The 26,021-nt window shown below is 41.3% G+C and overlaps 2 long non-coding RNA genes across 2 annotated transcripts; one reads left to right on the forward strand and one right to left on the reverse strand.

Moving 5' to 3' along the window:
• The first annotated feature begins 1,212 nt into the window (after nt 1-1,212).
• LOC150056510 (uncharacterized) lies at nt 1,213-22,879 on the forward strand. Its single transcript, XR_016537230.1, has 3 exons — nt 1,213-1,333; nt 15,137-15,211; nt 22,683-22,879. It is a non-coding gene; the product is annotated as an uncharacterized LOC150056510 (long non-coding RNA).
• LOC150056511 (uncharacterized) lies at nt 4,061-4,950 on the reverse strand. The gene is made up of 2 exons (XR_016537229.1): nt 4,743-4,950; nt 4,061-4,151 (listed from the first exon to the last, which is right to left on the reverse strand). It is a non-coding gene; the product is annotated as an uncharacterized LOC150056511 (long non-coding RNA).
• Nucleotides 22,880-26,021: the final 3,142 nt, after the last annotated feature.

Raw genomic sequence — 26,021 nt, forward strand, 5'->3', positions numbered from 1 at the left:
GCTCCTCAGCTTAAGGCTACCACCCTACCCCTGGAGCCATAGCCCCCTTTCCCATTTTTGAGTGATTAATTGGAGATAAGAGTGCTCAGGCTGGCTTTAAACTGTGATCCTCAGATCTCAGTCTCCTGAGTAGCTAGGATTACAGGTGAGAGCCACCGTACCCATCAAATTTCTTGACTGAACAATCCATTATTTATTGTTGGAGCTGTTTATCCCTCCCCCCCACACACACAAAAAATTTAGGATACATACAATTAACATTTTTACACATACTTTTTTTTACTTTTAAGTTTAACATCTCAGAGTCAAATTATAAGACCAAAGTATAGGAATATATGCATATTTAGTGGGAGACACAAATATGCTTAAAGCTTGTAATGTATAATGATACTGCTTTCTAGAAAATGTATATTGACTCAAACCAAGATTTAGGGGTTGATGCCTTTTGCCTTATTACAGCTTGTCTGTTTTTCTCTGCAAGAAAACAGAGTCAACTGCTAATAGGATGTTTCTCATAAATTTATTGTTGCAACTGTGCAGATCAACCTTACAGTATTCTCATCTTCCTATTCTGATGAAATCTGGCAGTTTCTAATAAAACTGTGCATTATATTCCACAGACATGGAAGGAAAAAAATTGAGAAAAAAAAACTATTTGGTATTAAGGAAGAAGCATGTTTAAAGCATAAATAAAGTATTTAAGTAATCCAATTTAATGAAGAAGAGTGAATCTTATATATTGACAGAAAGATTTGCAATCTTGAGGTTTGGCCATAAAACATTGACACTAACAAAGATAACACGAGCTTAGGCAAAATAAACAGAGATAACAAAAAGAATATAAAACAGACCATTGGAAGGTCATGAACCAATTTTTTTAAAGCTGTCATTTTTTGTTTGTTTGCTTAAGACTGGCACTCCATCATTTTGCCACACCTCCACTTCCAGCTTTGGGGTAGGTTATTAGAGACAAGAGTCTCACAGACTTCTCAGACTTTGCAGTAGCTAGGATTATAGGAATGAGCCATGGGTGCCCAGCAAGACAGCTCTCTTGAGGAGTGTCCCTTTGGTAAGACTCCAAGCATTCTCCTGGTCTTGTGACCCACAACTCATCCCCAGGAGCCACACACCTTTGTCCCACTGCCCTCTGGGGCAAGGCCTCCTTGGCCCAGTGCATATATTCCCCTGAACACTTAAAGGCCCAGGGAAAGCTCCTCTGAAGCCCTTTCCACATCTGTGGAAAGGCATTAGGGAAAGTGGACGGCTCTTTCAAGCCTCTCCAAGGAAATCCATCCTATTGCTCGTTCACTCACAAGCTAGGTGTGGGTAAAGGGTGAGTAGAGAAACTTCTACACATTCTGAGCTTGTCATGCACATGGGCTTTGGGGTCTGCCCTTGTTTTCTGCCGTATTAACCTCTACTGAATTTTGTAGATAGCAAAGAAAGTCCCTTCTAACATACATACTTCTTCCCTCTTTCCTTTCTTTCCTTCCTTCTTTCTTTCTTTCTATCTTTCTTCCTTTCTTCCTTTCTTTCTTTCTTTTTCTTCCTTCCTTCTCTCTTCTCTCTCTTCTTTCTTTCTTTCTTTCTTTCTTTCTTTCTTTCTTTCTTTCTTTCTTTCTTTCTTTCTTTCTTCTTGACAGTCACAGAGTTTAAATTCAGGGTCTGAGCACTGTCCCTGAGTCTTTTTGCTAACACTAGCACTCTGCCACTTTGAGCCATGGCTCCATTTTGGTTTCGGGATGGTTAATTGGAAATAAGAGTCTCATGGGGACTTTTGGCCCAGGTGTTGAACTGCAATCCTCAGATCTCAGCCTCCTAAATAGCTAGAAGACAGGCCTGAACCACCAATGCCTAGCTTTCATATTTTGTGTCAATACTAGGGCATGAATTCAGGGCATGGCACTCTCCCTTCGCTTTTCCACTCAAGGCCTGTGCTCTACTACTTGAGCCAAAGCTCTACTTCTGGCTTTCGGGCAGTTAATAGAAGATAAGGAACTCTTAGGCTTCAAACCTTGATCCTCAGATCTCAGCCTCCTGCGTAGCTAGGATAGAGGCATGAGCCACTGGCACTCAGCTCCACTTCTGAAAGAAGTCCTCTAGGGAAGTATGGGAGGCAGAAGGAAACTCTGTGTAGCTGGGGCTAGGTGCAGTCAGGATGAGCTCCACAGAAAAGGAGCTGCCCAATAGTCTCCACCTAGGGCTGCTCAAACTTTAAAGTGCTCTGAATCCCAAGACTGTGCTCAAATGCAGACTTGGCTGTAGTAGATCAAGGCAAAGGCTCCAGTTCTCAGGTGTTATCCTTAAAGTCACTGTACAGAACGGGGCTAGAAGGAGTTGCTGGGCCCTTGGGGAACTGAAAGCAGGAAATCAAAGGAAAATCAGGCTGATGGAAGAGCAAGTGTGAATGCAGAGAAGACATTCAAGCCTGGGAAAGGTCTGCCTTGGTGGGTACAGCCGATAGGTCTTGGATTAAGAAGAACTAAGCTACACTGATAGAAAGGGAAAAAGGGAGTTGGTAGTACATGAAGTTCCAGAAGGGTCCCTACTATGCCTGGAAAATCTGGAACAGGAAAAGCAGGCTAAATGGATTCCATTTGTGTCAGATGTTGTAAAATCACTTTATGAGCTAGCCTCCATAGCCTCATCTCACAAAGACATGCAAAGAAGGAATTGTGCAATGTATCTGATGGCTTGACCACAAAACGCCTTTGACAGACACATTCAAGCCTTGCTTTCACAATACCCTGTTAGTATTCACTTGCTGCAGTTCACAAGACTGTGGTTCCTACCTGCACAGGTGATGTGAATCACCCGGTAAAGGTTTACTGCCTCCGAGTGACATTTAACAGAGGGCCAGCAAATCTCATTGCTAAACCCAACTTTGGAAGGCAAAATAGAGATCCCCTTAATACATCCAGTTTTTAATCCCCAGAACCTACGAATACACAACCTTGTATGAATTTCTAACCTACAAAAGGGACAACACAAATGTGACTAGGTTAAGAACTTTGACATGGAGTGATTATTCTGGGTTATTTGAGTGGGCTTCACCTAATCACACCGGTTGTATTAGTAGAGAACCTTTCCCTGTTGCTGGGGAGAGGTATGCACCAGAAGAACAGATACAGAGGTGGCATCTTGAACAAGGACACTGTAGATGGTTCTTGGGATGAATGAAGACTATAGAGGCCTCTACAAAGCAGCTAAGGAGACAGCCAACAAGGAAATGGAGACTTCAATCCTACAGGCTCATGGAACTAAATTCTGCCAACTGACAAGGAACTAGATCTGCCCCTGTAAGTCCCCAGAAAGAGGGAATACAACCTTATAGCCAAATGAGACCTTTGTCTATATATGGGATAATCAATTGTGTTGTTATTGGGTGCCTGTGGCACACGCTGATAATCCTAGCTACTCAGAGGCTGAGATCTGAGAATCTCTGTTCAAAGCCAGTCCAGGCAAGAAAGTCTATGAAACTTTTATCACCAATTAATGACCCTCCCCACAAAAAGCTGAAAGCAGAGCTATGTTCAAGTAGTACAGTGTTAGCTTCAAGCTAAAAAAGCACCAAGATAGTACCCAGGCCCTGAGTTCAAGCCCAGGTCAGCAAAACAAACAAATAACTTGTGTTGTTTGAAGTTGCTAAATTTGTTGTGATTTGTTGGAGGCAGCAGTAGAGCACAAATACTCTTCTCAGATTGCCTTCTCCCATCTTTTTAAAGGAAGGCTGCCGAGAACCAGCTACCGTAAGTTGTTGCCCCTAAAAGCCAAGTGCTCCCAAGAAGTGCCTGCTTTTCTTCTTTCTTCTTTCTTCTTCTCTTTTCTTTTCTTTCTGAGAACAATGAGCTTCTTGTAAGCCTGAGAACAGGATGAAAAAACCCTCTTTCCAAACCACCCCTGAATCTGGCGGGTGTGCTGCAAGAGGCAGGTTGGTCTTGGCATCTTATGGGCTTTCTGTCCTGCCTTTACCCCCATGGCTCCCTGAGTGGTTCCTTTGACTTTTTAACTAGGTCCAGAAAGCCATCCCAATTATTGTGGGAGGAAAAACTGTACAAACCTTGCATGTGGTAGCCACAGGCCTCCCTTGGTGGTTTGGGGGAAGGACCCTGCCCAGATGTCACCATGGTCATCTTCAATGGCCCAGAAAGCTGTTAAAGTAGGAGAAGATTTGGGAGTTGGTCTGGTCAACTCTTTCTCATGGGCAAGCCTGGCCACAAGACCCCAAGGGATGACAGGACACTGAAATTAAGAAAGTACAGGAGGGGAGAGCTACAGGAAACAGCCCAGTAGCCAAGAGGCATTCCTGAGAGCTGACAAAACAAACCATCAAGCTGGTGCCTATCGGAGGTCAGCAGGCAGCACCAGAGTCAGCAGCCCAGGAAGTGGGGGAAGAGGAGCTGGAACTGGAGCTTTGGTCACCTGTATGCACCCACCCAGCAAGGGGCAAAGGAACGAAGTCATACACCAGACAAGCAGAGCTGCCTAGACTGAAAACTGAGTACGCTGCTATTAGCACTGCTGTGTACTCATGGGTAGTAGCATTTGTTCAATGGGACTAAATGCTCACTTTTTCTAGTCTGTAATTCCTGTAAACAAATTCATGAGCGCCAATCTGGTTTTGTAATCAAATGAGAAAAATTCAACTTCCTTTCCTCTCTATTTGTCTGTCTCTCTCTCTCCATTTAAAACATGATCTCTAAGAAGATACCTCTTAGGGACTCTGCCCCATTTCTGTTTACCTGCTCCTTGATACAGCAGAAATTCTATGCAAGGCCTTGAATGGCAGCCTGACTTTCCATCACTAGGGGTCTCCTTATAGCAGCCGTAGGCTGCCAACTTCCTGAAATTCACCCCACTCTTGTAAAGTCATTTTGTACTACTCCATGATGATTAATAATGAGTCTTTCTTTCCATTCTGCAATACGCCTTTTCAAGCTGTGTGTTCAAAGAAAGAGTTTGACCATCTGCAATGGACCTGTGCGGAAATGTGGGGAAATGACCATGTGTTTATTTATGTCATCCATTGTTAGCTAAGAATATCCAGGTATTCTAATAATGGAGGTACCAAGAAAGGAAAAAGGCCTGAGTGGTGGGAAAGATGCTGGGCTCAGAGTCAGAACAAGCCTCACATTTAAGTTAAGGGACTTTCTGCAGGTTTCTTTTTGTTCTTTTTGTCTCAGTTTCTTCCTTTGAGAAAAGTTAAATGAATCAACAAGTACGTTTGCAAGTACTCAAAAGAGCATAATGATAATCAGATGAGAGAATGTGTTTGTGGCCCATATCCTTCCAGGCCCAAAGGGATCAATGAATCCACATGAACAGACATTACTATCTCATACCTCTTACCTGCTATCACGGTATCTACAGTAAACTCTCCTCTCCAATATAAATTTCAACAGAGCTGTTACTAGAATCGCTTAGGGATATCTCAGGAGAGTCTCCAATCAATCTTTTCTCCATTCACTGCCATACTAGACCTTCACTACAGCTACCATGTGCCCCAGTGAAGAATGAATCAGTGTCTCAAAACTGTAAAGCTCAAGGTATGTCAAAATAATCTGGAAGGAGGGAGGGAGGGAGAGAGAGAAAGTAAGGGAGGGAGAGAATCAGAGTGAGTAAGGGAGGGAAGGAGGGAGGGAGGGAGGGATGAAGGGAGGGAGGGAGGGAGAAGAGAGAGACAGAGACAGAGAGAGATTGATTATTCCTGGAAGCTAGGACAAGCCCAGGAAATGCAGCAAGGTCCACATCATTCAGGTTGGGCTCAGGAGACCATCACCATCACTCACTACACAGAGGGTGGGCAGAGGGTGGGGAACTTGACTGAGGGTATTACACACGGAACACATCAGAGCCTCAGACATAGATTGTCCTCTTCCTCATTTTACCAGGTCACGTAAGCGGAAGTAGTAGCAGCGGCAGCAGCAGTAGTAGCTGGTAGAACCATGAGGTGGACATTTGTCATTTTGACTGCCAAATCATTAGATCTATGTTGTTCTCTTCTAGAAGTTCCACAGTTTGTTTTTGTTGATCATGGGACTTGAACTCGGCCTAGGCACTGTCCTTGAGCTCTTAAGCTAAGGCTACTGACCTACCCCTTGAGCCACAGTGCCACTTCCAGTTTTCTGGTGGTTAATTGGAGATAAGAGTCTCTTGGACTTGGTTGCCCAGGATGGCTTTGAACTGTTATCCTCAAATCTCAGCCTCCTGAGTAGCTACGGTTACCACATGAGCTACCAGCACCTGGTTATTCCATAGTTTTTATCTTGTATTTAGGTCAACTCAAGTTAATTTTTGTATATATGACATGAGATGACAGCCCAGGCTCTTTTCTTTTGTATATGAATGTATGACTATACTTCCTATGTTCAAGAAGCAACAAGATAAGCAGAAAGAGTTGCCACCCACTATGAAACCAAGTAGAAGGAGGAAGACATTTCCTTTTTCTACTCTCTGATGCCTTAAAACTTTGACCCTCTTGGAAGACAAACCAAGACATACAGCCAATCAGATGGCAAGTGAGAGTTTGGCCTAGTGGTAGAATGCTTGCCTAGCATGCATGAAGACCCCAGTTTGTTCTTTGGAACTACTTACATAGAAAAAAAAAAGCCAGAAATGATGCTGTGGCTCAAGTTCTAGCCTTGAGAAACCCCAAAGACAGTGCTCAGACCCTTAATTCAAGCCCCAGGACTGGCCAAAAGAAAAAAAAGTGATAAAGAGCTAGCCTTGAGCCTAAGAGTTTAGGGTCAGCACCCCGACCCAGAGTTCAAGCCCCACAACTGACAATAAATGAATAAGTAAGCAAACAAATGAGTTGGCGAAGTACATAGAAAACTTGTGAAAAGGTGACACATGAAACTTCATAGTGTTTGTTCCTGAGGGCCAGGATTGGGATATCAAGGAGGGAAAGTCGGTGGTGTTTTCTGTTTGTTGGTTGGTTGGTTTTTGCATTTCAGTTAACACAGTTGCAATTTTACACTAACAGTAATAACAAAACTCAGGAGAACATGTTACCTTCATAATGAAGAAAGGAAATAAATATTTTAAAAATCCAATTTCCAAATAGAATGAAACCTTTTGCAATTGTTTTAAAAGAGGAAGGAGAGATAAAGGAAAGTAAGAGAGGGGGGTGAGATTGATAAGGTAAATTGTATGGAAAAAACACCATGAAACTCTCCCCTTTTACAACTAATGTGAGCTACTAAAACTTAATTAAAATGCAAGTAGTGGGGCTAAGAAATACATATTGTTTTCCAGATGATTCTACCATGCAGCCAGAATTAAGAGCTACTGAATCAAGGCATTCAAAGCCTCTGATAATATACTTGCCAGGAGGTAAGGTCTAGTGCAGAGTTATTTCATACAAATCAGTCCACTGGACAAACTTCTGGGAGACAGGCATGCTAACACAATTCAGCAGAACATCTAAGTCTGTGTTTCATGGGGTAGGAGTGGCTTACTTTGGTGGGGACCTCAGAGACAGCTAGAGGGCAATTTACCCCTTCACATTGAAAGGGTAAAGAAGAGCCAGAGGATAGTTCTGCAGGAGTGCACTTGTCTGGTGTGTGTGATGTCCTGAAATTGATCCCCAACACTGAGGGGATAGAGGAAAAGAAGAAGAAGGCTGACCAGACTCACATGGGCAACCTCAAAAGTCCTGCGTGTCCCCAGAGCTTGCCCTGCTGGCTCCGTGTCATCTGTCCTTCCCACCACCAAGCAAGGACTTGTAATCCACAGGCAATTAGGATATTTGTTTTATTTGGAAGTCTCCAAGTTATGTCTTAAAATAATCCTGGGTTTCTTTCAAAAGGCAGGGTTCAGAGAAACATCTGGAATAAAACCCACAGACTACTTACACTAACCAAAAAAGAAAGAAACAAACCCACTCCAATGATGCTATTCTCAACAACTCCAGGAAAGACATGAATGAGAGGAGGGAGGAAAAACAAAGTTTTAAATGATTTTTTTTAAAGAGAGGGTGGAGAGCCTGAGTGTGGGTAGGTCTGGGAGCATTTTAATCTCACATTTCAGAAAGAAAGAAGTTTCATTTCAGTAATTCTGAGACTTTCTAAAAAAAAGAGTAATTATTGTGTGTGGTTCTAAATTATACACTGGAGTTAACTCTGAGAAATATCACATAGAATTGGTATCTTAATTCTCCTTTCCCAGCTAAGAATGGTAGTCCTACCAACTCAGCAGGCTGAGCCAGGAGTTCAAGATTAGCCTGGGCAACTCCTCCTTAGTAAATGATGGATAGAAAGACAGAGATACAGACAGATTTACACAGACTGGCTAAAAATCAGAGTCCTGTCTCACTGACATCTGTAGGAACTTTTTTCAAAGCACTAGGGAAGGCTTTTGCGTATCTCCACCAAATTCCTATGGCAAACCCTGTCATTTTGGGAAAACCTGTGCCTTGATGACAGCTTTTGTGTGATAACCTTTGTTCTGACAGGGAATGCTGCACCTTCATAAGAGAGGTTGGAGCCAGGCACTGATGTCTCACAGTTATAAATCCTAGCTACTCAGGAAGCTGAGATCTTAAGATTGCAGCTCCAAGCCAGCCCATGGTGAAAAGCCAGTGAGACTCTTGTTTCCAATTAACCAGTAAAATGCCAGAGCGGAGGTATGGCTCAAACGGGAGAATGCCAACCTTGAGTAAAAAAGTAAGCATGTGGGACCTGGAGTTTGGCCTAGTGGTAGAGTGCCTGTCTAGCATGCACGAAGACCCAGGTTCGATTCCTCAGTCCCACATACATAGAAAAAAGCCAGAGGTGGTGCTGTGGCTCAAGTGGTAGAACTCTGACTTTGAGAAAGCCCAAGGACAATGCTCATGCACTGAGCTGAAGCCCAGGACTGGCAAAAAAAAGAAAAGTAAGCATGCAAGAGCAAGTTCAAGCCCCAGTATTAGTATACATATAGCAATCAATCAATAAATAAACAAATAAATGGGATGATGCAAGAAAGGAGCCAGCATTGCTAAGCACCTAGGAGGTGCTTGTAGAAGGGATGGTCTTATTCTTCAAAAGTTTTGTGAAGTTGATTTTATTCTCTATATTTTATATGTGTCACATGGAGATTTGGCTCCGAAGTGAAGAAAATCTAGCTCCTCTGTCCACTAGTCAGGACATGGGGCATATCATTTGATTTTGTGTTCAGGGCTACTGGTCTTTTCAAAGGAGAAAATAAATAGAATTTCCTTCACAGAGTAACTGAGAGAACCAAGTTTATACAAGTACCTAGTGGAGAAATTAGTCATCAATAAGCATTAGGGAATATCATTGTTGTTAAAAGAAAGTTAATATTGGGCAGGGTACTGGGTGTCTCATACCTGTAATCCTAGCTACTGATAGATTGTGTCAAAGCTGCTCTAAACCTATTGCTGGGCATGGTGACATGCACCTGTCTTCTTAGCTATGTGGGAGGGTCATAGTTACAGCATGGTAGCACTTGCTGTCATCCTGGCTACAACCAGGAAGCCTTAAGTAGGCAGACTGCAGTCTAAGTGTGGAGTGGGCAAGGCTCAGAGACACCATCTGGAGCACAAGCAAAACAAAAAAAAGGCCAAACTCATGGCTCACTGGAGGGCCTGCCTCATAAGCATGAGGCACTGAATCTGAACCCAAGAACTGTCAGAAATTTTTTTTAATGTTAAGCTACTTTTCCAAATCAACTAATGCAGCACCCAAATAAAATGGTGAGGTTGTGATTTGCATTAATATCTTGGTCTCAGTGCATGTCTCCTCATTTTTCAGCACAGATTTTCTAAGCTGAAGCTGAAAGAAAGTCAGACACACAGACAGAGGCTCTTATCCTCTTTCATTAAGGGGTAGCAAAGCAACAAAAGATCTGGATTGGGATGACATTGCTTTCAGGCTGCAGGTTTTTTTCCCCTGTGGCTCAGAGAGCAGAACTGGCTCCCTGTCATCTGAGGTAGCACAGGCTACCATGGAGAGGGAGGAATTCTACTGGCTTCTCAGTGATCAGGGCAAGAGGCTGTGAAAAGTTGGCGAGACCTGAGACTTGAGACAGGTCCTGGTTCAAGAGGGGAGAACAAGGCCTGGGCTTGGTGTTCATGGGCCCAACAGGCTAACAGTTCACTGCAATCAGGGGAGTGCAATCAGTCAGCTCAAGTACTAGGATGTGCCCACGTCAGTAAACTGTGGCTGGGCTAGAAGAAAGCCACTATAAATCATTGTAACCAATGCATGATCAGAGACTCTTAGGGCTCCCTAAAGAAGGGGTTGACTGACTCTCAGTACTTTATCGATGGCATTGCCATTTCTAGCTTCCTAGGCACAATATTTGGGTGAATGATATGGGTGCATGTAAAAGATCCATGAAAAAATAGAAGCCTGGCACTACCATTTATTGATAAGCCCTTTGCCTAGCTTATCTTAGTTCTTACAACAGTCCTTTTTGGTAGTTGTTCTCGTATGTTATGTAATTTGCTCAAGGTCACTGTTAGATTGTCTGAGAAAAGAAGTCTGCTACAGACACCTGTCAAACAGAGACATCTAAAATCTGTGCTTGAAATCACCTGAAGCCCAGTGCGGTGGCTCACACCTGTAATCCTAGCTACTCAGGATACTGAGATATAAGGATCTCAGTTCAAAGCCAGCCTAGGCACTAAAGACTGTGAAACTATTTTTGAGCTACTACCAAAGAGAGTATATCAAACTCTGTGCCAGGATGGTTTTTATGGGTGACTCTTTGTTTCCTTCATCACAATCCTGTAAGGTAAAGTACTATTACTTTTATTTTATGGATGGAGAAACAAACCTGGAAGATTTGAAAAGCTGCTCAAGGTCACATAGATTGGGCTGGGGTAGCTCAGTGAAAGAGCGTGTGCCTAGCTGACATGACGTCTTGGGTTCTATCCCCCCCCCCCAAAAAATAGGCTCAGTCCTGGGGCTTGAACTCAGGGACTGGGTGCTGCTGTCTCTGAGCATTTTTGCTCAGGGCTACCACAGACTTTCATGTCCAGACTGGTTTTGAACGTTAATCTTCAGATTTCAGCCTCCTGAGTTCCTAAGATTATAGGAATGAGCCACCAGAACACGTTCAGAAACTGCATTCTTAACTATATGTGATCTTTTGTCTTTAGGGTAGTTATTTAAAATAATATACCTATTGTAGTTAGACCCTCAAGAAAATACATTTAGAGTTCTTAAATATGCTAAAAACTATTTGGTGAAGAGACACCCCTACAAAGTATCATGTCACATTGTTTTCATTTTGTGGGGACCTGAAAAGAGAAGCACTTATAGCTGCTGCTAAGATAAACTTGACTTTTAGCTAGAGCAAAGCTGTCCACACTCACAGTATTTACCTATTTCCCCTTGGGTTTGATTTTAGCCAATCTGTCAACAAGCAGAGGCACTCAAGGATGACTTAATAGGTATATCGCTGGGAATGGGAGTGTGTGCTTCATGTCAATATACACGGCCTTCTTCTGCTTGGTCTCAGATACTATACTTGGAAACTCTAGTTCTCACACACACAGAGGGGAATAGGCTTTGTAGCTCATTCCTTCTGTGGTCTGTAAACTTTCTTTGGGGCAGTTACTACATTATATCTATTCATGTAAATCCAGCCTCTGGCATGGTGCCTGGTATTGAGAAGGCAAACTAAAGCCAAATACATAATGATGGGGTTAGAGCCCTTGGTTACTTCCTGCTTTAAGCAAAAACAGATGCAGTACTGGCAGATTATCTACCAGAGACAAATTCCTACTTCCTCCTATACAGGAACCAGCATGGTAGGGATGAAGTAATGTGGGGCTGGCAGTGTTTGAGAAATATTCATGTTATTGAAACAACAGAGCTTCCCTCAAATGACTAAGCTGGAAGACTGTGCTAATTTGAATGTGTAGATTCTGGTATGGTTGGAACAGACCTTATGGCCACCCTACTCTTAAGAAATACACAGTCCACCTTCCCTATAAGTGAAAAGAAAATATAGGTCCATTTATCTCCTCTTTTGGTTAATATGTCTTTCTCCACTTACATCTAATTAAGAACAAAAATCAAGCCTGACGTGGCTCATGCTGGTAATCCTAGCTACTCAGGAGGCTGAGATCTGAGGATCAAGGTTCAAAGCCAGCCTGGGCACAAAAGGATCTGAGACTCCTCCTATCTCCAATTAACTTCTAGAAAATGGGAAATGGGGCTTGGCTCAAGGGTATGGTGGTATCCTTGAGCTGAAGAGCTCAGGGACAATGACCAGGCCCAGGGATAGGGTGGTAGCCTTGAGCTGAAGAGCACAGGGACAGTGCCCAGGCCAAGTTCAAGCCCCATGATCTAAAAAAAAAAAGAAAAAACCCAGAACCTAAATTTATACTCATCTTCTATTACTTCATGATAAGATGCTAATAATGTTTTCTAATTTAAAAAGAAGCATAGCTGGGCATAGGTGACTCATACCTGTAATCCTAGCTACTCAGAAGCCTGAGATCTGAGGTAGGAAAGGCTGAGAGACTCTTAACTAAAAAAAAAAAAAAAGCTGGAACTGATGCTGTGTCACAAGTGGTAGAACATTCACCTTGAGCAAAAGAAGCTCAGGGACAACACCCAGGCCTAGAATTCAAGCCCCAGGCCTAGAAAAAAATAAGTATACGTATATGTATATTGAAAATAAGTCAAATTATACAGTAAAGGTAAAGTCTATTTTTCCTCTCCTCTTTCAAAAATCTATTCATGGACATTCTTCCATACAGCTCTAACTCACATTTACAAGGAACTTTTTTTTCTTTTTGCCAGTCCTGGGACTTAAACTCAGGTCCTAAGCACTGTCCTTGGACTTTCTCAAGGCTAGCGCTCTACCACTTAAGGGACAGAACCACTTCCAGATTTTTCTATGTATGTGGTACTGGGGAATTGAACCTGGGTCACTCCACCAAACTAGTGTTTCCAACGAAGGACTAGAGTCTGGCATTGTCTCTGTGCATCTTGGCTGACAGGTGGAGAGGAACAAGAGAGCTGAGACTGTAATTGCCCAGAGAGCAATATCTGGCACCCTGTAAATTCTGGACAACTGCTGCTGTTCCACAGATGCTGCCTGCTCTGCTCTGAATCCAGTTTGTGCCCCAACCCCAACAACTCATACTGAAATTTGATAGCTACTGTAGCAGCGTTGGAAGGTGGAGCCTTTAAAGATGCCACCATTAAGTAGGATTAATGCCTTTCTTGAAGTAGTTCTTGTTCTACTGGACTGGATTAGTTACTACAAGAGTGGGTTCTTGCAGGAAGACAGGAAGATAGCCTCTCATGTTTTCCTTCTTCTGCACTTGAGCCATAAATTAGAGCAGTGAAAAGCTCTCTCTGAAAGCCTTTGAATTTCCCAGCCTCCAAAACCATAAACTTATGTAAAATTTTTTGCTTTATAAATTGCTTAGTCTCTAATATTCTGTTATAGCAACAAAAAGTAGACCAAGTTTGCCTTATTTGTTCATTCATCTGTTTTGAGGAGCATAAAGGAAGGCACAGAAATGGGGAGACTGGGGCCAGGAGTTTGGCCTAGTGGTAGAGTGTTCCGCTAGCATGTACAAAGCCTTGTGTTCAATTCCTCAGTACCACATACACAGAAAAAGCAGGAAGTGGTGCTGTGGCTCAAGTGGTAGGGCACTAGCTTTGAGCAAAAAGTGTCCAAGGACAGTGCCCAGGCCCCGAGTTCAAGTCCCAGGACTGGCAAAAAAAAAAAAGAAAAAAGAAATGGGAGGACAAAGGGTGAACAAATGCAGCCGTGGTACTCATTAGACATTATGTTGAAAATGAACTATACAACTTGTGGGTAGGGACAAGAGGGAAAAACAGAGAGAACAGGGGATGACATTGTCCAAAAAGAAATGTACTCTTTACCTGCTTTATGTAACTATAATCTCTCTATAGATCACCTTTATAATAATAATAATACAATTTTTAAAGGAAGGGAAAAATAAAAGCAGACTAAGGCATTGTCATTCTGAGGGTGACAGCCCACTTTGTCCAGATAGATAAAGAAGCTCTAAAACAAAAATTAAAATGGAATAGGGAATATATGGTTTGGTAGAAGACCTGATCTAAGTAGAAGTACAAACTGAAGTCAAAACTTGCTTCAATCAAAGCAATGGTCCAGAGCTCTGAATTACTCAGTGGGACCATGTTCAATGTAGATGGGGCATGTTAGAGATGCAGTTCAGTGGTAGAGCACCTGCTTGACATGGGTTCAGTTCCTAGTAGTGCAAAAGGAAATGGATTCAATGGAGATCCAAAGGGTTGGAAGTAGGTAACCAAGTCACTGAACACCATGCAATGGTCTGTGTGATACCCTTTCTATGGAGATGGAAGACATCTCAGTGCCAGCAGCAACTTTTCCTGAATGCCTCGTAGAAGGAGACCAGGTGAAATCCATGAAACTGATGACAGTAGTCAACTCTGGGCAGCTAGGAAGGACCCAAGTTTGAATATTGTCTGTCATTGGTAAATATATCTGAATTATGTGTAATATATATTAATACAAGTAATTGTGATACACTAAAACTGGATCATACACACACATACACACATGTATATATGAAAGCTTCTGTCAATTACAACACAGTGGAAATACTATGAGTGAGATGGAGATGAGCTGAAGTACTGGGCCCTAAAGCTTAGAGTTACCAGCAATCAATTGTTCTCCATCACAGTGGATGCTATTTACTATGTATCTCCCAGCAACCAGCCTCCCCTAGGCTTTCAGTAGCAGAAGAGGAAAAGCCCTACATTTTAGCAGGCAACATGGCAGTTCTGAAAGAAACTTGCTTGCTAGGCTCTCTTGCAGCCCAATGTGTACTATTCTGAACCCCAGGCAGGGTTGAAATGATATGTGCCACCTTTAAAAAATTTTCCCTTATATCATAGGCACTTCTCATTGCCGGCTTATCTTTGTCTCTCCTGTCTGAAATCTGGACAGATGTGTTGGAACTCTGATAAATCAATCTGGACCATAGAGATGAGAGCTACACCCTAGGAATGGTAAGGGAGGAGGGGACTAGAAAAGGCTTGAGGCCCTGAGGAATTCATAGAGCAGGGCCAAACCATCAAGAAATGGGTCATTGTGAATAGAAAGTGACTATACACTTTTCTTTGCATCCTTTTTCCCACATTAAACCCAGCCTAGTATCACTGGTGCCTTTCTGGCATTAGCAAGGATCTGGCAGACAAAATAAATGCAGGAGCAACACAGAAAAGTGAGTATGTCTGATATTCTATATATCTTTTCCTTATTTCCAGATTCATTCAGCTAATTTTAAATTTGATTTTTAACAACCTATAAATCTGTGTGACTCATCTGCATTTGCAATTTCCTCTAACTGAAAATTGCCTTGACATGTGATTTTCTACTTACTATGGTATCTTTATGTGTGCCAGGGACACCTGGGTTTGTATTTCAGGAAGGAACATAGACCTGTTTGGGCTGGTCCATTAGTTACACTGTTATTAATAGTAAGGAATAATACACAAAAAAATTAAACGTTCGATTTAAGTCTTGCCCTGCCCTCCTCTCCCTCCCCTTCTTTCTTTTTGTCCTCCTTTCCCTCCTCCTCTCCAGAAATCTGATGTCCAAATAGGATAGAATGTTAATCTTCAGAGCAAGTATTGATATTATAAGAGCCTAAAGAAGTTGTGATTTTGGCTGCATTTGGTCAAAAAGACTTTCATTTGCCTCATTTATGGTGAGCAGGGTTCCCCCCCCCCACCCCCACAAGGCTAGTGCTCTATCGCTTGAACCACAATTCCATTTCCAACTTTTTGATGGTTATTAGAGATAAGAGTCTCATAGACTTTGCTGCCCAGGCTGGATTCAAATTGTGATCCTCAGATCTCAGCCTCCTTAGTGGCTAGGATTACTGGCATGAGCCACCAGCATTCAGCTAGATTTTTTTTAATTCTAAATTCAATCTAAAGAGAGTAAAATACAACCTTAATTTTTATTTAACTTATACATTCCTGAGTGTATTGATTGAAGAAAAATAATATAGGTGAAAAAAACCACACTAGGCTGAGTCAGACAGCTCCACATATATCTAAATGATGTAAAATACTATTATGCTGGGGTTTCTCTTACTCATGGAAAGCTTAATTCCAAACAAACTCACTATCTTCTGCTTTACAGTTCTCTTTAATTCTGGAATCACATTTAAGAGCTGGGAACACAGCTCTGGGGAAAGGTCACTGATTGATTACTCCATTTTCCTAACACATAGAAGTTTTTTGGCTCCTCTTCCTTTCCTCATGGGTTTTTTAAAGCCCGCTTTACCAGGCTCTCTTTCATTAAAATTTCTGTTTTCATAGCTGGGCATCATCATTTCTAAGTGACTTTCTGGAATGTCAAGCTTTCACTTTAAAATAGGTATGTAACATGGCTGGTTATTTCTAAACTTATTTGACTTGCTGTCCTTTACGTTTTATTATAAGATATGTTGTAAGCTCCTGTTCCCTAAAGCTACTGCCTATAAAACATACTCTCACTCATCAGGCCAAGTCCCCTGGTTCTAGAACTCCATGAACTTCTCTGATGCTCTGTTAGTGCTCTCTTTCCCCCTTTCTGTGGTCTCCAGGGCCCTCACTAGAGTTTCTGGCTCCTCTACTCCACCACTCCATGTTGCTCTAGCATTCCTGAGTCAGGGTGTGCTCATAGTCAGTGAAGATATTCTGTGGACAAGTTTCTGGGCTGAGGGCGCATCAGAGACATTTCAATACCTAGTTCTATCAGTCTAGGTGCTTTATAAAGTCAAATTGGCTTTTATCAGAATTTGTCAATTATTTTTGCTTTTATGAATTAAATGTATTATTTCTATCTAGAAAATGTGCAAATACTGAAACATATGAAGGAAAATGAGCAATTTCTTGGTCTCATCACAATGTTTCTTATGTTATTTGTACACATGTAATTTTATGTTATCAATATCATATCATTTGTACAATTTTGCCTACATATCTTTCTGTGTGCCTACATGTCAATACATGTATTCTTGAATCTAAAAAATAAAAAGAAAAATAATATAGAGTTGGAGGCAAGTCTCAAGTGGTAGAACTCTTGCCTAATAATTCTTGAAAGGTCTCAAGTTTTGTTTTTTGTTCTGTTTTTGTTTTGCCAGTCCTGGGGCTTGAACTCAAGGGCCTGGGCCTGAGTGTGCCTATTGTAGAATAGCTCGCCTAGCATTCAAGAAGCCCTTCGGTTCTATTCTTTGATACTTTCTGAATATGTGGTATCAAAGAATTGAACCCAGGGCTTCATGAATGCTAGGCGAGTATTCTACCACTAGGCCACACTCCTGGCCCCAGGCCTTGAGTTTTAATTCTAGTACTGGCAATCCCCCCAAATTTTAATATAATTTACTGAATGCCTTTAAAGTTATTTGGGTTGTATAGTTTTATTTTCAATGAATATCATTAGTCCACAGCAGAATACTATGCAGTAATAGTCCTTAGGAATTCAAACAAATATTAGGCCAGTGATATGTAAAAGGTTTTTTTGTTTTGTTACTGGCACCCAAGTGTAAACTCAGAGCCTGATTCTCTTGCCTAGGTTTTAATTACTCAGGACTGGTACTCTACCACTTGATTCATGCCTTCAGCAAGAACTTTTGCTAGTTAATTAGGGATAGAGGTTCTTGGATTTGTCTGCCTCTGCTGGCTTTGAACCTCAGTTCTCAGAGCTGGGTTTCCTGAGTAGCTTGGGTTACAGGCATGAATCATCAGCTCATAGCCTGTAAGAAGCTTTTGAGATTTAATCCATTAGAAGTTTTGCTTTACCTCCAGCAAAGCTTCTGAAATTAGTTCTAAAATTAGAACCATCACTTAAACTTGTTAAATCTGTAATAACGTATCAGATCTCTAGTATCTCATATCTACACAATTACAACAGACTTCTGAGTTTCTTTTCCCTGCACCTCAGGCATAGGGCAGACTCTTCCAAGTACTGGTGTTGTCACACCAGCGATCATTAACTGCAGGTAAGACTTGAGAAAGGTATGAGTGAAAAGCAGAATTGGGTGGGGAAGGGAGGATGAAAGGATTCTGGTGACTCTGAAATGCCCCTTATGGAAAGATACTGTCACTGTTTTAACTGGTTTACTGGGTTTCAGTGGAGTCCAAATGTAATTTCTCCTTTCTCAATACCATGAGATTAGTCTTTTTTCAGTCATTGATTTCATCATTCATCATTCTCCTCTTCATATACATATCTGTCACCTATCAGGTATTACTCACATTTTTCAGCTTAACTCTCAAGAAATAATCTGTCTGATATTCAGCAGCAAAATTGCTAATGCTTTATGATGAATAGTTACAACCTATCACCACGAGCAAGATTTCCACGATCCAAGTTAGCCATATTTCCTACCACTCCTGCCCATAAAGTCATCCACTGATAATGGAACTAAATATGTTGTGTGTGTGTGTGTGTGTGTGTGTGTGTGTATGTCTGTCTATCTCATCCAACTTTTTAAAAAGATCTACTATGTAAGGAGACCCAAGGGTAAATGAAAGAAGTCGCTGTTCAAAAAAGCATAAAAGTCTACTGAGAGGTGGAATGGAATAGTAGAGGAAACTGGTTCAGCGCATCATTGAGCTCTGTGCTTTGCTAGGGCAGAGTTGAGCCTTGGCAGATGGATAGGGAGATTGCTCAGGCTTCTGGGTGGAGCTGGTTTGGCAGCTGAAATCCAAAGAGTGAAGAGAAATTTGTCAAAGAACATTACAGGCAGAAGGACAAGATCAAATACAAGAGTGAATAAAAGTTATTGGGGGCTGGGAGTTTGGCCTCGTGGTAGAGTACTGCCTAGCATGCACGAAGACCGAGGCTCGATTCCTCAGTACCACATACATAGAAAAAGCCGAAGTGGTGCTGGTGGCTGAAGTGGTAGAGCTCTAGCCTTGAGAAAGCCCAAGGACAGTGCTCAGGCCCTGAATTCAAGCCACAGGACTGGCAAAAAAAAATGTTATTGGTTTATGGTAGATGAATATGTCTGGGGACCATGTCTATGCAGAGGATAGTTGACAAACACATTGTCAGTCCAAGCCTGGGGATCACTCAAGCCAGCTAAGATAACTTGAGCTATCTGTGGTTTAAAACCAAAGAGGCACTCAGACTGGTATGTTGAACCAGCCTGCTTGTGGTGGTGACAGAGAGATGGAACATCATTGAAGTCTGTGCTTTTTTGTTTTGTTTTGCTACTCCTAGGGCTTGAACTCAGGGCCTGGGCACTATTCTTGAACTTTTCTTGCTCAAGGCTAGTGCTCTATCACTTGAGCCACAGTGCCATTTCCAGTTTTTTGGTGGTATTTGGACTTCCCTGCCCATGCTGGCTTTGAAATATCATCCTCAGATTTCAGTCTCCTGAGTATCTAGGATTATAGGTGTGAGCCACTGGTGCCTAGCTTTTTTAAACACTGCCAAAGGTAGAGACACGTGATTCCGCTGAGTGTCAGTGCTATCATCACCCGAAGGGGAGGTGCTGTATTGTGGGCATGGAAGATTTCCAGTCCTAGTTCCTAAATAACCTTCTCATTCCTAGGACCATCAAAAGAGGCAATTGTTATAGAAATATCAGTGGGAAAGACCTATTTCTCTTTAAAAGACCTATATCTTTAAAAGTACATATGAACAGTGCCAAGAATTTGATCTTGTGTGTTCTGATAAGATCAAACTTTCACTCTGTCAAAGCTCAGGTCAGGGAGCTCCATGGGGATCTGCTGTCCCAGAGGCCATGGTGAGAGATCAGCAGACATGCTCTCAAATGCAAGAAGCACCTGTGAGTCCAACCAGAATATGCTTGTATAGTTTGCATCTCCCCTATCTTCTTGTCCCCACTCCATTCAGAATGTAACCTCCAGCGATGTTGCTCAAAGTGCCACATACTAAATGCTTTGTTACTGATTAACAATAACATAAATATGGAAATTGAGAAGAATCACTGAGAATCTTTTAGAGAAATTTATCAGAGCGATGAATGTCTATTGAACCTAATTTTTAAAAATGAGGCTTATATTTTATTAGATGTTTTTGTTTTTTTCATTCATCCATTTCATGGCCATTTACTTTATTTAGATTTTATAGACACATTGGTCTATGAATGATCATTCTTTTGCCACAGGTAGTTGAGAAGAATGAAATAGAAAAATGGGATCCCTTAACCCTGTTGGACAGTAGAATCCTCTTGGTAGTTGAGAACAACATTTACATCCAAGTCTAGAGACAGAAGCTTCAACCACCCCTACCCCCACCCCAATCAGTAAAAAGAGCTTAGGGGACATGATTAGTGTGGGGCAAGAATCTCTTTTAATTAAAAATAAAATATAAAAACAAAAACTCAAAACAAAAATTCCCTTAGTGTTGCCAACAAGCAGGCAGGCATGGAAACCCCTAAAATGGATGGTAGCCAATCAATGGCCACAGGTTGAATGGATAATTAATATAAGTCAGGAAGCCCAGCACAAGTGAGTATTATACTTTACAAAGTCATGCAGATCAATGAAGATTTTCCAATCAAGTTGCAAGCTCCTGAGAATAAAGCCAACACCAAAGAACACAGACAAATAAGTCTACAGTTTTCATCTACTTTCAAAGCAAGAATTATACACATCATAAAAGAATTGTTATCTGTGTAACTAGAGCCTACCTCCCATCCTATCTCATCTCTTTTCTTCTAAAGGATCATTAAGACTTCATCCATAGGAAGGAGACTCCTCAGGTAGTGTCTCCCAGTTGATGAAAGAATCCACTAGATGTCACTCAAGGTCCCTCAGGGTTCCCTCTCCCAGGCTCTGCCCACTAATATTATATACCATTATTTTCTCCAAACTTTATTCCTACTGTCCATGCCTGTCAGTGGAAGCCATGTAAAACAGAGGCACTTTTGGCCTGGGGATAGAACCTCATGGTAGAGCACTGGTCTGCCTCGTTCCAGACTCAGAGTTCCAAAACAAACAAACAAAAGTCAGAATCTGCTAGTCATTTGATCTCCATCTACTCCTTTCCTTGGGCCCACTCATTCATTAATTCATTGTTCGAGTTTTATCCTCACATTAGATATGAAGACATAACCATTTGTGAAACACCATTGTTCTAAACACATCATGTTTATATGTTGATCTAAGGACCTATTTCTCATTCTACATTGGATTCTTATTTATTAAAGAATTTATTAATATTGATTTTTACATCACATTTCAAATTCCATTGGTTTTTTTTTTTTACTTTAAACAACAGAAATTTATTTTCACAGTTCTGGATGCCAAGTATTTGACTCTTGGTAGAATCCTTTCCTTTCCTTTTCTCCTCTGGCTTCTGGTGGGATCTTCTGCTCCTGAGGTTCCTCAGCTTGCAGCTTCATTCCTCATCTCTCACTCCACTGTCACAGTGTTCCTGCTAGGTCTGTCTTCTCATGACATCTTCTTCTAGGCCTACCCTAAAGACTTCATGTTAATCTGGTTATTGTGAAGATTATTTCCAAATAAGGTCACATTCACAAGTAAACAATTGAACCTATAACAATGCTCATTCATATTTTTAGGTTGTTTTTACATGTATTTTGTTTTCTATTTTACTGTTTTATGCAGGGACTTGAACTCAAGGCCTTTAGCTTTATTGCTCAAACCTTATGTTCTACCACTTGAGCCACACTTCCATTACCAGTTTTGGTGGTTAATTGGAGGTAAGAGTCTCACTAACTTTCCTGCCTGGGCTGGCTTTGAACAGTAATCTTCAGATCTCAGTTTCCTGAGTAGCCTCCTCAGCCACCAGTGGCCTGCTATATATATATATATATATATATATATATATATATATATATATATATTTTTTTTTTTTTTTGCCAGTCCTGGGCTTGAGCTCAGGGCCTGAGCACTGTCCTTGGGTTTTTTCTCAAGGCCAGAGCTCTACCACTTGAGCCTCAGCACCACTTCCGGCTTTTTTCTATGTATGTGGTACCAAGGAATCGAACCTGGGTCTTCATGCATGCTAGGCAAGCACTTTAACCACTAGGCCAAACTCCCGGCCCCTATATATTTTTTTTTTTAAAGAAAAATTAAAGCTGGGTGCAGTGGCCTGTAATCCTGCCAGGAGGCTGAGATATGAGGATCACAGTTCAAAGCCAGCCCGGGCACTAAACAACGTAAAACTTATCTCCAATTAACCACTAGAAAATGGAAAGTGGGGCTGAGCCTCAAGGAGTAGGGTGGTAGCCTTGAGTTGTACATTGGGTTCTTTATTGTATGTTTTCATCCTCCCTTCAGAATAAAAGGTCTTGCAGTCTTCTGACTACCAAATCCAAGGGAGGGAAGGAGAAAGCAAGCAAGAAAGAGAAAGACAGACAGACAGCTGGGCGAGGTGGCTCACACCTGTAATCATAACTACTCAGGAGGCTGAGATCGGAGGATCAAGGTTCAAAGTCCAGGCACAAAAGTACATGAGACTCTTATTTCTTTTTTTTTTTTTTTTTTGGCAGTCCTGGGCTTGAGCTCAGGGCCTGAGCACTGTCCTTGGACTTTCTCAAGGCTAGAGCTCTACCACTTGAGCCTCAGCACCACTTCCAGCTTTTTTGTATGTATGTGGTACCGAGGAATCAAACCCGGGTCTTCATGCATGCTAGGCAAGCACTTTAACCACTAGGCCAAACTCCTGGCCCCATGAGACTCTTATTTCTAATTAATCTTTAGAAAACAAGTCCAGGCCGAGTTCAAGCTTCATGACCCACGGAAGGAAGAAAGAAGGAAAGAAAGAAAGAAAGAAAGAAAGAAAGAAAGAAAGAAAGAAAGAAAGAAAGAAAGAAAGAAAGAAAGAAAGAAAGAAAGGAAAGAAAGAAAGGAAAGAAAGAAAGAAAGAAAGAAAGAAAGAAAGAAAGAAAGAAAGAAAGAAAGAAAGACAGACAGGCAAGAAAGAAAGACAGGCAAGAAAGAAAGAGAAGAAGGAAGAAAGAAAAGAAAGAGAAAAAGTCTTGCTAACCTCCAACTGTTAAATTATCTTAATTACATTTTTAGCTATAAATATTAAACTAATCATATATTCCTTACTTCCAAAGCTTCGTACATCTATAAAACTAAAGTAATTTTACAAATTGAATTCACAAAATTTAAAATTCAATTAATATTATAAATGTAATGTGATAAATGATGTTTTTGCTGAAATTAAATTGTCTCTCAGAATGAGAATATGGAATTTACCACTATGCTTGTTGTTGATGCCAAATACAAAGTCAAGTGTTCAATTGCAAGGTGGTCATTACATGGTTTGGAGATTGTATCAGAATATATTAATTTTTTTCAAGTGGCAAAGCTAAGAGTTTAAGAAAGAAAGTGTAGTATTAAGAGAAGTGACAGACTCCAGCTACATGGCTCAAGGGCCAATCTAGTTTACAGTAAAAAGAGAAACATTTCCTGCTTCCTATGCAGGAAATTAAAATTAAAACTCCAAAATATATTATTTTGAAAAGACAGAATTTAAGTATGAGTATTAATTTGTGCATTTTTGGTAGAAAAATCAGCAAACATATATCCTTTGACTTCAATTTATAGAACCTTTCTGTTTCCAAGGTTGGTCCAGGGATTAGGGAGCATGTAAGAAATACAATGTCAGGACCCATCCCAGGTCTAAATGCCCAGGTGATGGATGGGCATGTGCATTGAAGTTTGAGAAGCACAAATTTATTTATCAGCTAAGTTTTTGATGATCCAATCCAACAGTGATGGGACTAGCCTAAAGCCTTTTTTTCCCCCTCTCCTTTCTCTCTTTTCCTCCCTCTGTCTCTGTCTCTCTCTGTCTGTCTCTCTCTGTCTGTCTGTCTCTCTCTCTCTGTCTGTCTCTCTGTCTTTCTGTCTCTCTCTCTCTGTCTCTCTGTCTCTGTCTCTGGTCTCTTTCTCCCTCTCTCATAATTACTCATTTCTTTCTTTCCAGGGGTTCAGAAGGGAAGATTTAAGGTGAACTTAGAATTCTTGAGGAATAATGGTGACTATTGATAACTCCAAAGGGTCCCTCTTGGTGACTTGCATCAAGGAGATTCCATTTAGAAACTTATTACTAAATAAAATATTCAGACTAGGCCAATTCACAGATGCAGAATGCAGATGAGCATTTTTTTAGGGTTTAGAAGAGGAGAGAACAGACAGACTGTTGACAGGGTCACAATTTCCTACGTGGAATTAGTAGCACTAATTAGTTGTGATAGTTGTGGGGGTAAAATTTAGTAATGGTGATATCTGCACAACTTTGTGAATGTTTTTTAAAACACTAAACTATACCTTTTCAAGGTTGAAATTTATATTTGAATGTTATCACAAGAAAAGAATGGCCTTATTGATATAGATGGCTAGGAGACTTGCCTTGTTTATTTAAAATGTTCAGAGAAGTTTCTCAAAACAAGGCCTCCCTTAACCTTCATCAGTGTTCAGAGTCCAGATATATTCGTTACAATTCAGATTTACATTGTATGAGAGATACTGTAGTTTAGAGGGAGGAGTTGACTCTAGGAAGGTTAATTTGAAGACTAGTTGCAAGACTCAATTGAGGAACAACAATATCATCCAGAGATATAATGAACTACTAGACTTGGAAGCTGATAACAAACAAACAAACAAATAAACAAAAAAACCCAAGAACATGTGGGTGTCTTCCTGAAATCCTCTTTTCCTCTTTTCTTTTCCCCTTTCTATCCCTTTGTCCATCTGTCTGTCTCTGCCTATCTCCCCCCCCCTTCACGTCTTTCCCCCCTTCCCACCCTTAGGGAGTGTCACCAGCCATTACAGAAGATGCAAAGATGACTAAAGAGAGATTCTTTCCTTTTGGTAGTAATAGTAATGATCAGACCATGGAATAGCAATAAGACTTAAGAATCACGCAAACCTAAAAGAAGGAAGGAGTTACTTCTGGTGGCATTCCCATCTGTTACTCCTACCCCAATTCCCCCTCCCTTTTCTATGAGACATGGTCTCCTTATGTACCTCGGGGTGGATATCTACTCTATAATCTCTTATCTTAGACTCCTCAATGCTGGGATTGTTGGAGGATGGAATGGTGGAAGTTAGTGGATGTGAGGGGAAGAGCATTTTAGCAAAAGCAAGAATAAATGCATAAAAAAAGGACAGTCGAAGGCAAAAATGCAGACTTGGAAAGAATGAGGAAAGGTTCAAACTGAGGTCTGGGAGGAAAATTAAGTCGAGGAAAGGGAAGGTAATGGAGGAAAAAATGTGGACCGACATTTCCTTTTTATCCTTTTCAAACGGAAAAGGCAGGGATGGGGGATGAGGATTGTCTAGAAGACAATCCACAAATGATTGGCAAACAGTAATTTTGTCAACACGAAAGAAAGTAATTTCTTAAGCTACTTATTTTTTTTTAAAATAAAGAGTGCTGAAGCTAAGAGCAAGGTCGAGTAAGAAGTGCCTGGCAACAGGAAAGAACACCGACAAAAAGAGGCAAAAGGCAGGCAAATCCCTACTTGCCCCATTTCAGCTCAGATTACCCACAGATATCTGTACTATTGCCAATAAGTTTGTATTACTAATTAAGTATTATAATACTTTGGTTGAAATCCCTTTCCTGATAACGCCCAATTCACGTTATTAGATTAACTCGATTTTGAAAGCACTTTGTTTCTGGCCCAGTAAAAGCATCTTAAATGGTATGCTTTTATATTTGAATGTTGCTTAAGGTTTTATTCTACATTTGGAAGGAGCAATAAATGCAAAATTGTGCCCCCCAAGTCTGTACCCCTTGTTAACACTGAAGTTGGGGCGACTAGGTGTCAGAGGTGGGGTTTCTCGCTTTCGTATTTAGGTGCTTTGCCTCTCGGTGGAATTCCCTGGGCAAAAGCGCCGCGCGGGAGGCGAGGGAGGAGCTAGTTTACATTCCAAGCCAATCACAGTGCTGTCCTGGGGCGGGGCCAGAACGCTCCGCCCTCTTCGCTCAGGCCCGCCCTCCCCACCTTCCTAACCTCGGCCTCTCCCGCACCTGCGTATCCCTGTGCTCCCGGTTGCAGCAACCTCTCCTCCTAGCGCTCCAGA

Source organism: Megascapheus bottae, chromosome 12, assembly GCF_031878675.1.
Source record: "Megascapheus bottae isolate mThoBot1 chromosome 12, mThoBot2.hap1, whole genome shotgun sequence".
NCBI lineage: Eukaryota > Metazoa > Chordata > Mammalia > Rodentia > Geomyidae > Megascapheus > Megascapheus bottae.